Source organism: Equus przewalskii, chromosome 25, assembly GCF_037783145.1.
Source record: "Equus przewalskii isolate Varuska chromosome 25, EquPr2, whole genome shotgun sequence".
NCBI lineage: Eukaryota > Metazoa > Chordata > Mammalia > Perissodactyla > Equidae > Equus > Equus przewalskii.
Window position 1 is genome coordinate 24,022,948 of NC_091855.1, and position 13,126 is coordinate 24,036,073.

The window sequence follows — 13,126 nt, forward strand, 5'->3', positions numbered from 1 at the left end:
AAGTAAATATTGTACATATGACCCTGGTTTAAGGCAGCATGGGCTATATACCAAAGAAGGTAAGAATATTGCTGGTTGGAGAGATTAAAGAAATGTAGACAGACAGGGTGGGTCAGATTTTGACTGGTGGAACCTGAAGAAGGGACATGCCAGATGAAGAGACTAGAATGAGTATAGCTTCAAAGGGAGGAAATACAGCCTATCTCAAATTAGTGAGGTGTTCAGTTTGAGCAGAATAAACGGCTTGAGGGATAAGGCAGAGAGTGTGGACTAACACAAAGAGCACATCTTTTAAAGGCAAGTGGTCTGTGATTCAAGATCTCACTCTGCCTCTAACCAGCTCTGTGGCCTTAGATGAATTATTGGGCTGCTCTGTAAAATGGAGATAGTAATAATAATAATGCCACCTTGCAAGTCTGTGTGAAGATTTATAATAACATATGTGAATATGTTGTTAATGAGTCTGGTTCACAGTAGATGCTAAACTAATAATAGCTGTGTTTTCAAGTTTTTAAAAAATTCCTTCTTTCTGTGTAGTTTAGGTCTGTAGTGGGGAAGACTTGAATGTCATGCTGATAGATTGCTTCTGGAAGAAGTGAGAAGACATGAACATCTTTGAGGAGAAGATGAAATGCCCAAAGTGTAATTTTTAGGAAGATTATTTGGGCTTTGTTGAAAGAATGTTTTTCAACGGGTTCAAGGAGAATAAATAACAAGTCATTGTTTAAGTGGTCAAGGGAAAGCATCTTTAAGAATTTATTCTATGATGATGATATTAGGAAGGTAAAGAGGATGAAACAAAAGGATATTTCAGAGGGAGAGAATCAAGAGATATTGCTGGCTGATTGGGAAAAGGAGGGAAGTAAGGAAAGTGTAGACTTGGAAGGTTGTGATTTCATTAACAACAACAAAACAGAGACAAATAAGAAAAACTAATTTTAGAGTGAGATCAGAGTTTGGCTTTGATATCGTAACATATAAGGCATCCAAGAATCAATCTGTAGAGGTTTTCAAGAGGAAATGTGTGATGAACTCAAATGAGAGATAAGGACTAGAGGTACGGACTTCTATGTCATTCCGGTCCCCTCACTAGGAATTCTCCATTTCTTCCCTTGGTAGTTGTCATGAGTGTTACTAACTCAGAGCCCGAAGACTCAAGGTCTAGTTCCAGCTCAGCCACCAACCAGCAGTTATCTCATGTACCGGTGGATATATCGATCCTGTGCTGCCAACCTCATAGGACTGTAGGGAAGATCAAATGAGAGAATGCATGTGAATGTGCCCTGTTACCATTGAAAGAGATACAAAATAAGTAAGATTGTTTTCGTAATAATATTGTCATGTCCATAATACTGGTATGCCCACCACCCAACAGGGCTCTGGATGCCTAAAAGCCCTGTGGTTGGAGACTTGGAAATGAAAAGCTAAGAGATGTTAGACTGGTTATAGTTTTCAACAGGGGGGTTAGCAATCAGGCAAATGGCAGATCAGTGCCAAAATGTGGACGACTGGACTGCAGATCCCATGACCCCTTGTGGTCCTCAAATGAGGTTTTTATCTGGTGTGCCTCTCTCAGACCCTGCAACTCACTTCTTAGAGCATCACTTTGGGGGAGACAGTTTGGATTTAAGGTCATACTACAGTTCCCTAAGGAAAAATTCCCTGCTGCCGTTGATCACCTTGTGCGGTGAGGCATGGAATCTGATTACCCTTATCATTATCATAGCTTGGATAGCCACAAATGTTACTAACAGTCATAAAATTATTCAGCCCTTTCTTAAGTGAGAACTGCAATATTTAGGTTACTAAACCCTTTGGGAAATGAACTCCACTGGTTGACTTTTCATGGCTACAAACTCATGTTCTTCCCCAAAGGCATGCATCTTTTTGTAGTCACTGCTGTATTTGCTGTTTTATTTATTGTCCAAGCAGTTTGCTAGTCATTTTGTATATATTAGCTCATTTAGTCCTCACAACACTAAGTTGGTGGGATTACCTGTATTTTACAGATTAAGAAACTAAAACACAGAAGATTAAGTAACCGTTTGTTCACAGTGTTAAGGGAAGGAAAGAGGACTACATATTGGTATGTCTGATTCTAATGTCATATATACTCCTTTCGAGAATTACCTATTCAAGGCTATAATTAACAAGACAAGAAATAACACATATTGGAGAGCATGTGGAGAAAAGGGAGCCCTCATACACTGCTGGTGGTAATGTAAACTGGTGCAGACCCTGTGGAAAACAGAATGGAGATTTCTCAAAAAATTAAAAATAGAAATACCATATGATCAAGCTATTCCACTACTGGGTATTTATCAGAAGAACATGAAATCTATAATTCAAAAAAGACATACGTACCCTTGTGTTCATTGCAGCATTATTCATAATAACCAAGATGTGGAAGCAACCCAAGTACCCATCAATGGATGAATGGATAAAGAAGATGTGGTATATATATATATACTACCAGACAAAATTGTGCCATTTTCAGCAATGTGGATGGTCTTTGAGGGTATGATGTTAAGCAAAATAAGTCAGACAGAGAAAGACAAATACTGTGTGATTTCACTCATATGTGGAAGATAAAGAAACAAGCGAACACATCGATAAGGAAAACAGGTGTTTACTAGAGTGGAAGGGGGTGGAGAAAGGGCGAAAGGAGTACAGGGGCACATGTGTATGGTAACAGATAAAAACTAGACTATTGGCGGTGATCATGATGCAGTCTACACAGAAACTGATATATAATAATGTATGCCTGAAATTACACAATGTTGTAAGTTATGGCCTCAGTAAAATAAAGGGGAAAAAAAGAATTACCTCTTCAATTTTGAGGCTGGATATGGTGAAATCAGCAGGATCTATGATATGGTTTTTGTTTTTTTAATATACACAGTTAAGAATGGTAAACAGAAACAGAAAGATGGAACACAGTATTTTGGCTAAAGCAGAATACAAAATTGGAACTAAGTCGTTTTCTTTTTTGATTCAAAGTTCTTCATTTCACATTACATTTGATTGCTTCCCTGTATTTATTTTTTGTCTCAACAGCATTAAGGCACTCAATTACCCCTAAACCACTTTCCTAAGCACCCCTGTGCAAAACGGGCTTGGAAACTAGTGTGAGGTTTTGCATGCAACATGGTGGACAAAGGGGCCGGCCTGGTGGCTCACTGGTTAAGTTCTCACACTCTGTTTTGGCAGCCCAGGGTTCATGAGTTCAGATCCTGGGTGTGGATCTAGCACCACTTGTCATGTCACGCTGTGGTGGCATCGCATATAAAATAGAAGAAGATTGGCATGGATGCTAGCTCAGCTACAATCTGCCTCAAGCAAAAAGAGGAGGATTGACAATGGATGTTAGCTCAGGCCCAATCTTCCTCACACACACACACACACACACAATATAAGGTGGCCCAAGAGGTTAAGAGGTAACTTTTGTTCCCACATTTTAATAAAAGTCCTTTCAAATGTAGTATGTCCAAGCAGAGGTTATTGGATAAATGCATTCTCATATTTCAGTGTGTGATAGTGTCATACTAGATGTCTTCAAATATCCTCACTTGAAAACCCTAAATGATCTCAAGTAATACAGAAACACATTTAGTCTCTCTGCAGTCAGTATTTAATTTTCTGTATTTCTAATTTAAAATCAAATATGACTGCCTTCACAGCAGCCCCAGGCTGTCACCCACTGGGCTATTAGCTTCTAATGTCTAGTGGCGGAGAATAGTGAAAACATAAAAGGTAGACCTTTACACTGGAAATCACATTTCTTGAAGTGAGAGCAGGTTCCATTCAATTTGCCCCTGACTCGATGCCTAATTCCTCAGGTTAGCAGGCTTTCATGTTTGCTCTTAGATCAGCAATATTGGAGCTGATTTTGTTGCATGGCTAAAGAGCAAAGCTTAAATTCAATAGTAAAGTTTGAAAGAAGAAAATGAGTTTGGTGTAACAGGTTTCCCAGAGCACTGTGAATGCACAGTGGGTGAGGGTCTTTGACTATCCACAAAGCACAGCCACTTTTAAAAAAAGGCAAAAATCTCCCTGAGGGTTAGTTGAGAATAGATATAGGGGCATACAGCAAGAAGTATAACATTACAAAATTTATATGAGAGGCAGGAGGGAAGAATAGAATTCCCAGGTTAAAACTATCCACACAGGCAAAGATCAGTAACCTACTTTAGTGGAAAACTATTGATTTATTCTTTTTGATCAACCAGCTCCTACTACATGTCAGATAAGTTCTAGGAGCTGGAAATACAAGAGTGAACAAGGTAGACAGACTCCGTGTCCTCATGGAGCTTCCATTCTAGTGAGGGAATCCTCAGTGGGTACAAGCAGTCAAGACATGAGGGCTGTAGAACTTTGTGAAAACACAGTCATATATATTTAATTAATTAACTTATTAACAGATTGGCAAATCCCCACCAAACTTTTGCTTCCATCTTTGTACTTTCTCTGTTTCCCAAATCTCCGTATGAACCTCTTTTACCATTACAATCAAAAAAAAGCAAAGGGCCGTCTCACCAGCTGGGGGTTTTGCTGAGACCACCGTAACGACCACTCTAGTTTGTTTTCAGCACCAAAATGAAACAAAAAAGGATAACATCATCACCCTCAGTTTCTTTGAAATGACTATAGCCGTTCCTATTGTTTCATTTTGTAATTGTGCAGAATTCCTTCAGAACATCCATCTATATTTCACAGACAGCAAATTGCTAGAAGTATCCAAACAGTACTAACAGGAAAAAAAGACAAAAACCAAAACCGACCCAATGAAAACCCACCCTCCCCAGGAGACAGACGGCACCACTTCCAGCATATTTTCCAAGCCTGCCTAGACTGTCATGTCTCCATATGACTTAGGCCTTCCCCTCCTAACCCTGCTCATTTACAAAATCACCCCTGTGGTGAGAGTATCAATACAAATTAGATTTTTCCCTTCGCTTAACTGAATGTTACAGGAAACAGAATGGAACCACATGTTTCCCTTTGATTCACACGCAAACACTGCAAAACACAGAGTCTGTGCTTCCTCCTTCAAGCTGTGTGTGCGTTAAACACATGCAAACATTGGACTGAAACGCAGACACAGTAAGTCAGCTCTGGGGAAAACCAGAGAAGTCTTTTTCGTTTCTCTAAATCTTGATCTTTTATTTGAGCTAAGTCTTTGCAGAGATTCAAAGAATGTTATTTTACAATAATTCTCCAAAGGGCAGTTAAATGTGTTTCATCCAAAATTGGATATTCCCCATATCATAACAGATCCCCTTCAGGAACTAGGAACTTACTATTAGCTCTCTCCTTATAAATTACCATCAATTTTTAATAAAGAGAGCAAAAAACGCCACTTTATATAATCGATGTGAAGGAACATAGAAGGCACGAGAGGAAAGTTTCCCCCTGCATTTCCACAAATTGCTTCTTTGTTAAAAGTGAGTGCTTGGTGAAAATAGTATATCAACAACGGATTCTCCTGTGGTGTGAACCCCAACCCTAGCAGGAAGACCAAACTTCTCTCTGAGGCATGCAGATGGAGTTCTTGTGTCTCTCTCCAAGAGAACAACCGATAGTGCAAAATAGGGAGACTTGACATCAAATTCTGTGCCCGTGGTTGTACGTGACATGAGCTGGTCAGAAGGTTTTGCATGTGCAGTGACATCTCTATGCTGTGGAGGCCAAGATCACAGGGTTGATACAGAATAGTTTACGTCACACAGTAGGAAAAGTGTGTGTGTGTGTGTGTTTTAAAAAACCTAAACGGAACAGCACTGTTCTGTGAACTCAAACCCTACTTCTAACCACCAAGAGCCACCTTGTAAACTTGGACGTAGAATTGCTAGATTTGGGAGACCTAGCCACTGCTTTTCACACAGCACCTTCTGGAAAGGAACCCCCCCTAAATCGCTGTGGGAATCCATAAGAAGTCAGTTCTGCTTGCTTCTGTCTTTAGTGTAGCCGAAGATTTAATTCCCTGTCAGGGGGACTTTCTGCTCTTCCTGATGACTGCCAGCGAGGCCAGAGCCAGCTGTGCCCTCCTCACTCATCACGAACCAGGTCACCACACCTAGATTCCGGAGTGTGTCCAGGGCAGCTTCATAAGGGAAACTGAAATGGGGCTATTTCAGTTTCTCCAGCACCTCCTGCCTTCCTGAATTCATTGAATGAAAGGACAAGAATAAAGTCTTTTCTTCCTTCTCTCTCCCTGGTGTTTGGCGATACTACATAAACAAGCGCACTTCTTCCACTTGGTTCCAGTTGTGCTGTTCCTGGTTCCTCATCTCAGAGAACAGGGTTTCCTTTGTCTTCAGTGTGAAGGGTTCAGAGAATGTGCCCAGCTAGTGTCCCTTGGGCCTCATCCAATACAAAAACATATTTTTAAAATTCAGATATTTCATATATGAATTGAGATGTCCAGTTTCTCTTTAAACAATTGGAAGGTTCAGCTACACTGGGTCCTGTTCCTATGTGGCATTGGTGAGCTGGAAACAAGGAGAGGTTGCTATTTTTATGGACTTAATCCTTTTCCCTCACCCTAATCTCTACCCACTCCCTGTCACACATATCATTCTGCTTGTTCATTCAGCTCTTTGCCCGCCCCACCCCTGCAGACATTTGATTTTGTGAGCCCTCTCACACAGAAGTTGTGGTAACAGTTTTGGGGCATACTCTCGCAGGTTATATGTTAACAGTGCTTTCAAGCATTTTCATAGACATGGCTATTTTTAATACTTAGTTCAGAAGAGCTTAGAAGTTGACTTTTCATTACTGTATTAAGGGTACATATTTGCCTACTGAGAAATATTTGAGGCTCCCATGTTCATATATTTCATATATATAATTTATGATGTAGCCTAACACATGTAATAATTTTAACTCAGGGGTTCAACTTATTTGTGCTCTTTTAAGAACCTCCATATTGAACACAGAATGGTAATTTATAGATGGAGATTTTATTAATTTTTCTGAGAAAAGTTGGATATCATTCCTAAAACATGATGTTATATATAATACACATAAAATAGCAAATTTTATTATATTTTCACTCATAATTTTACAGTATTGGTGTGTCAAAGTTTTCTTGACCATTCTCCTCTAATTAAGAGTCTTCACACAAATCTCTGATGATTTGGCCTTCTCTTAAGGGGGCCACCTTTCAGGGGTGTTTCTGAGAGATCTGAAATCTGACAAGAGTGAAAGTTGACACATTATTGAGGGACATGATTATTAATCCTTGTTTCTTATCAAGGGCTTTGGACTGTCTGTACAAAAATGCTTACAAGTCTTCCTTTGTTCCATTCCTCAGATAGTCAAGAATTTCTTATTCCCCCATCCTGACAATTTTACCTAAACTTTTTCATTGCTTCAGGCCATTGCTTCCAGTCATATCATCTTCTGAGACTGTGAATAATTCTTTCCCTTCAATTATATTGTTACCTTGAAGGTATTTATAGGCCCCTGGAGTCATTGCTTTTCCAGACTTTATAAATGTAGCTCTCACCTCCTCTCCTCATATGTTTTATCTTCTAGCCTTTTTACCCTTCCTTTTTTTGTTTTTTTGGAGTCTATCTTTGTAGCTTCTCTGATATTTCAATATTCTTCCCCAACTAAAGAGGTCAGAATAGCACATCATATCCCAAGCATTACTGTGAGTATCTAATTTTAGAAAGGGAAATCAAGCGAGGGGATCACTTCAACTTGAACTTAACCTATTTTGTCACTTAGATAAACAGACAAAATGGTAGTGAAAGCTAATAGGGCAGTGTCAACGTGTTTCCATATATTTTAACATATTGTTAGAATAATCCTGGAAGTTTAAGGGGAAACAATGATTTTTCTGAGAGAGAATGCCTTGTCTCCAGTAGATGCATGAACCTGTCCTTTAGAGTAAGATTTTCATTAAAAATTCAGACTTCTAATATGGTTGTGTAATACGATGGTTTTTTTCCTATAGTAAACAAGCTTTTAAACCAATATTATTATTAATATTATTATTGTTATTAATAACATTATACCTGTCTCTGTGGTTTAAAATTCAGAAACATTATTAAGCATTTAATTTTAGGAAGAAAAAATCAAATTGCAACTTGAACCACCTTGGTGTTAGCTTTAAGTTCCAGTCCACGTCTGCTAGCGTTGTTAACATTTCATCAACGTGGCACATTGGGTGTAGCCTTTGAGGGCGATGCAAAGAGCAAAGGCTCAAGTTAGCTCTCTAGTACCATGGTCTCCTAACTTTTTTTAAAAATTTTTTTATTGCAGTAACATTGGATTATAACATTATATAACTTTCAGATGGTACATTGTAATATATTTTGAATTCTGTGTAGATTACATCATGTTCACCACCCAAAGACTAATTACAAGCCGTCACCACACGCATGTGCCTAATCATCTCTTTCACCCTCCCCCCTCCCCGCTTTCCCTCTGGTAACCACCAATCCAATTTCTGTTATTATGTGTTTGTCATTGTTTTTATCTTCTACTTATGAGTGAGATCATATGGTATTTGACTTTCTCCCTCTGACTTATGTCACTTAGCAGAATACCCTCAAGGTCCATCCATGTTGTCACAAATGGCCAGATTTCATCATTGCTCATGGCTAAGTAGTATTCCGTTGTGTATATATACCACATCTCCTTTATCCATTCATCCCTTGATGGGCACTTATGTTGCTTCCAAGTCTTGGCTATTGTGAATAAGGCTGTGATGAACATAGGAGTGCATGTATCTTTATGCATTAGTGTTTTAAAGTTCTTTGGATAAACACCCAACAGAGGAATAGCTGGATCATATGATGGATCTATTCTTATTTTTCTGAGGAATCTCCACACTGTTTTCCATAGTGGCTGTACCAGGTTGCACTCCCACCAGCAGTGTACAAGAATTCCCTTCTCTCCACATTCTCTCCAACAGTTATTGTTTCCTGTCTTGTTAATTATAGCCATTCTGACCAGAGTGAGATGATATCTCATTGTAGTTTTGATTTGCATTTCCCTGATAGTTAGTGATGTCGAACATGTTTATGTGCCTGTTGGCCATCTGTCTATCTTCTTTAGAGAAATCTCTGTTCAGATCTTTTGCCCATTTTTTAATTAGGTTGTCCAAACATTTTTGATTGCCCACACATACTAGGAAAAAAAAGATTTACCCATACAGCCCTTATAAATATGTATATATATTATGTAGAGTATACACGTGCTAATACGTTGTTTGTATTATAAAACACAGAAACATCAGAATTTTTAAAAGATAATATTATATAAATAGATGTTCCAAAAATTTTCCCCATCACCCCAGTGAACCAACTTTGCAGCCCATGGGGATGCCCACCCGACTCTAGAGACCACTGCTCTGATGGGATCACCAAGCTGACAGAATGAACCACCATTCTCAGCAGTTCCCAGTAGGAAGCCCAGGATGAGCAGTTAAAGGCTGGAGGGCACCTAAGAGAACATGTTGTTCAAACACTCATTTTAGAGATGAAGATATGGAGGCCCAGAGACTTACCTACTTAGGGTCGCAGAGTTTAATGAGACAGCTGGAAGTGAAACACAAGCCTCAGAATTCTCAGAATACAATGCATAATGGAAGACGTGTTGTTCTGTTTCAGCGGGAGTTTGAGGAAAGCGGGGACTGAGCTCCTGCATGATGGAAAAGGAGAGCATGAGTCGCTAAGTTGTCTTAACTGTGAGCTATTGTTTGCCTAAATGAACTCTGCTCTCTCATGCTCCCTTCTATTCAGCCGTCTTTACAGGTTCTTTCTCTCTTTCTTTCTGTTTCTCTCTCCAACTTAAAAAGCAAAGCTTCTGATTTAATAGCAGACCTCTTTAACAAGAGCACAGCGTCTGGAGCCAGACTTCCTGGGTTCAAATCCCCACTCTGTTACTTAGTGTCACTTAATAACTATGTGACTTTAGGAAGTTACATAACTTCTCTATGCCTCAGTTTCCTCATCTGTTGAAACTGAGGATAATAAATTTCCATATGGGCTGAAGTGAGCATTAAAGAGATGACACCTGGAAAACCCTCAGCATACTGCCTGGCCCCAACCCAAAGGGCCTTTAAATGTTAGCTGTTGTCATTATTTTCCTTTTATTAATAATTCTTCCTAAAAGCTTAAAGTGCTTTGCCCCATAGCATTGCGTTTCATTTTATAACATGTTAAACAGAGAAAACCATTTTCCTTTCCACTTTACAAACATGTACACTGAGGCTTCTATGTGTGCTTATGGCCCAAATTAGTCCTGAATCCCAGGACAGACTCCCAACCTGGTGTTCCATATTAAACTGCATTTGCTTTCGAGATGGAAACAATAACTCAAAACCCCCTTTAGCGGAGCAGGAACACAGACTCCGTAGTTTTCTTTTTCTTCTCAATCTCCTGAAGCATCTCCTCTCTGTGCATGGGGGCTCTATGCTGCCAGAAGTCTACCCAGCCAGAGGATAGTGGCAGCAGTAGGGTTAAAAGGGGTGTCTGTTCATCTGTCTGAACTCTCAGCTGTGTGAGAGCCTGTGTTACAACTTTAATAGCTTCCTCACATAACTAGCTTTCTGCACCCATTTGGAGTGTTGCCATTTTCTCCAGCCTTCAGTATTAGGGAGTGTTATTAAATGATAAGAGGGTTTGCTTTCTGGTTGTATATTGTGAGAGGCTGGGAAACAATGAGTGTTGTGACACATTAGAGGGCACGTTAGCGCTGATTATGGGAACTCCATATCAGAGAGCAGATCATGTGACAGGACTGCATCTGGGACGCTGCCTCCTTTCCCTGGAGGGTTATTAATGGGCCTTTGTACCTGAGAGGATGGAGTACCATGTCTGGTGAACGCGATAATTAGAGATATGTCACTTATCATAAGCAGGGCCCTGGCACCCAGGGCTGGCAGCTCTGTTCCATGGACGAAGCAGGCTCCATGCTCCAGAGACAAAAGAAAAGTGGAACTTGTTATGGTCACCTTACCTGAAGGAGGCCATCTCACATTGCCATCCATGGGCATTGACTGGTAATTGGTATTAAATAGAGAAAAAGAGCTCAGGGTTGGGGAGCAGAAGACTTGAGTTTTATTCTTAATTCTGCCACCGTAAAGCTATAATGTTTTGAGTAAGAATCACTTAGCTTGTGACAATCAGTTTTTTGATGTGAGAAAATGAGGACTATATATGCCCTACTTATCTCAAGGAGTTGCATCTCAAAGGTCATCTTTGTCAAGGTAGTGGGGTGGAGACAAGGGTGTGTATGTGTATTTAAAGGGGATATAAGGATATTTTGAGGTAGAAAGGGAAGGGCCAGTAGAAAGGTAGAGATCGACAATGTGTGGTAGAAGAGGTAGATAAAATTGACCAAGCTGGGAATGGAGAAGGCAGGAAAAGCTGAGAGAAAAACCAACGTAGAGCATTTAGTTTTGGGTACCGTTCCTATGGAGCAAAGAAGACAGCTGGGATTGGATAATTGCAAAGAAACTCTGAGAAGAGAGGGAGAGTCAAGGAAGTTCACATCTGATATTCTTAAACTTCCCAGTGAAAAATTATTAAGGTCATCTCCTGCAAGCAACAGGAGCAAGGGGAGATTTTGAGACTTGAAGAAAGTGTAAAACATTTAGAATAACCAAAAGAAGTCAACAAAGCATATTTTCAACAATGTCTTGACCTGAGAATCAGAACAACTAGTTCTATCTTTTCCTCCTGGGTGGGTCCTAAGCAGGGGCCTGTCACTTCCCCAATCTGTATTTCAGGGTTATAATCTATACCTTCCACACCTGTTATAGAAATTAAACGTGATCATATAGATAATATGCACAACACTATGCCTGACACATAAAAGTTCCTCATTATTTTATTAAGGTGGGCATAATGGGAAAGAATGCGTAAGACATTCAGGGTTGCTAAATAAGATTGTCCAGTTTAGAAGCTGGGTTGTATTGGCCAATGTGCTTATACCAGGATTGAATAATATTCTTTATAGGTGTGCATATGCTTTCCTTTCAGAGGATTGTCTTCAGCTTCAGTGCTGTTTATGCCTTACATTTCTCCTCTCCTGCTCTTGCACCTGCTCGTAGCCTTAGATTATGGACTGGGTAGAGAAGTAGGTCTCTGAGTACAATGTAATGTGTTTCCTATGCTGCTGAATTGATGCCAATGGCATATCAGTCCAAACAAGTAAGCCTCAAGCCAAACATCTCTCCTGGTTGAGTAGCAAAAATCATTTGTGGAGGTTGCACAGGTAGGCCACATAAGTTAGCGTCTGCAATGGTATTGAGCTACCTTCTGTAGACAGAAGGCTCATTTTACTCAAAGGATAGCCCAAGAATAAATATGAAGAACTGCTTTTAGAGTTCCTTTTTCCTGAAGCCCTTTTTAGATATCCTCTTTATTACATTTTACATGAATAAGGTAGATAATCACAAACGTCAACATTCACTCTTGTTGGAGTGTAGGTCAAAGTTAACCTGGGAGGGAAGGAGACCCTTCAATTAGACACCCCCTCAAATATCTCATAATTATGCTTTCACAAGAAACCCCCAAGAGAGGTACAAACCCAATTCTAATACTTCATAAGAATAAAGACATCCTTCAAATGGAGTGACTATTTCTTAATACAAATGCCCACTATTTATAAAACATCCATTGAGTGCAGGAGTGGTATAGGGTGTGTATGTACACGAGTGTATGCATCTGCTTTTGTTTTGTCTTGTTTGTTTTTCCCTGTAATCCTCTCAAGGATCTCAAAGGTAGAAACTATTATCCTTATATTCCAGTTGAGGATCCAAAATTCAGAGAGGTGAGTGACTTGCCAAGTTTCCTGCCTCCTGCAAACAGTTGAGATAAGATTTAAATCCAGGTGTACCTAGTGCCACAGCCCAAGTTCTTTCTCCTTCCTGGAATTTTCTAACGCTTACACAGTCTGCTTCTTGAATCATTCAGCCTCCACATTCCTCTATTCCGTAGCACTCTCAAGTCATACTTGCGGCTAGAGTGGAAAGTGATTGTTTAATCAGCTTTTCCACTCATGTGCCTGAATGGTTCCTGCCTTTACTAATGAGAGAAAGCCACAGGGCTTTGGGAAACCACTGGTGCTTACTTGGGAAGATCTTGAGAATTATACATCACTAGCA

The 13,126-nt window shown here is 39.8% G+C and overlaps 1 protein-coding gene across 44 annotated transcripts in view; it reads left to right on the forward strand.

Moving 5' to 3' along the window:
* The window catches only part of NRXN3 (neurexin 3), a 1,503,251-nt gene that overhangs the window by 1,171,119 nt on the left and 319,006 nt on the right, over nucleotides 1-13,126 (forward strand). The gene's annotated exons all lie outside the window — the stretch shown is intronic.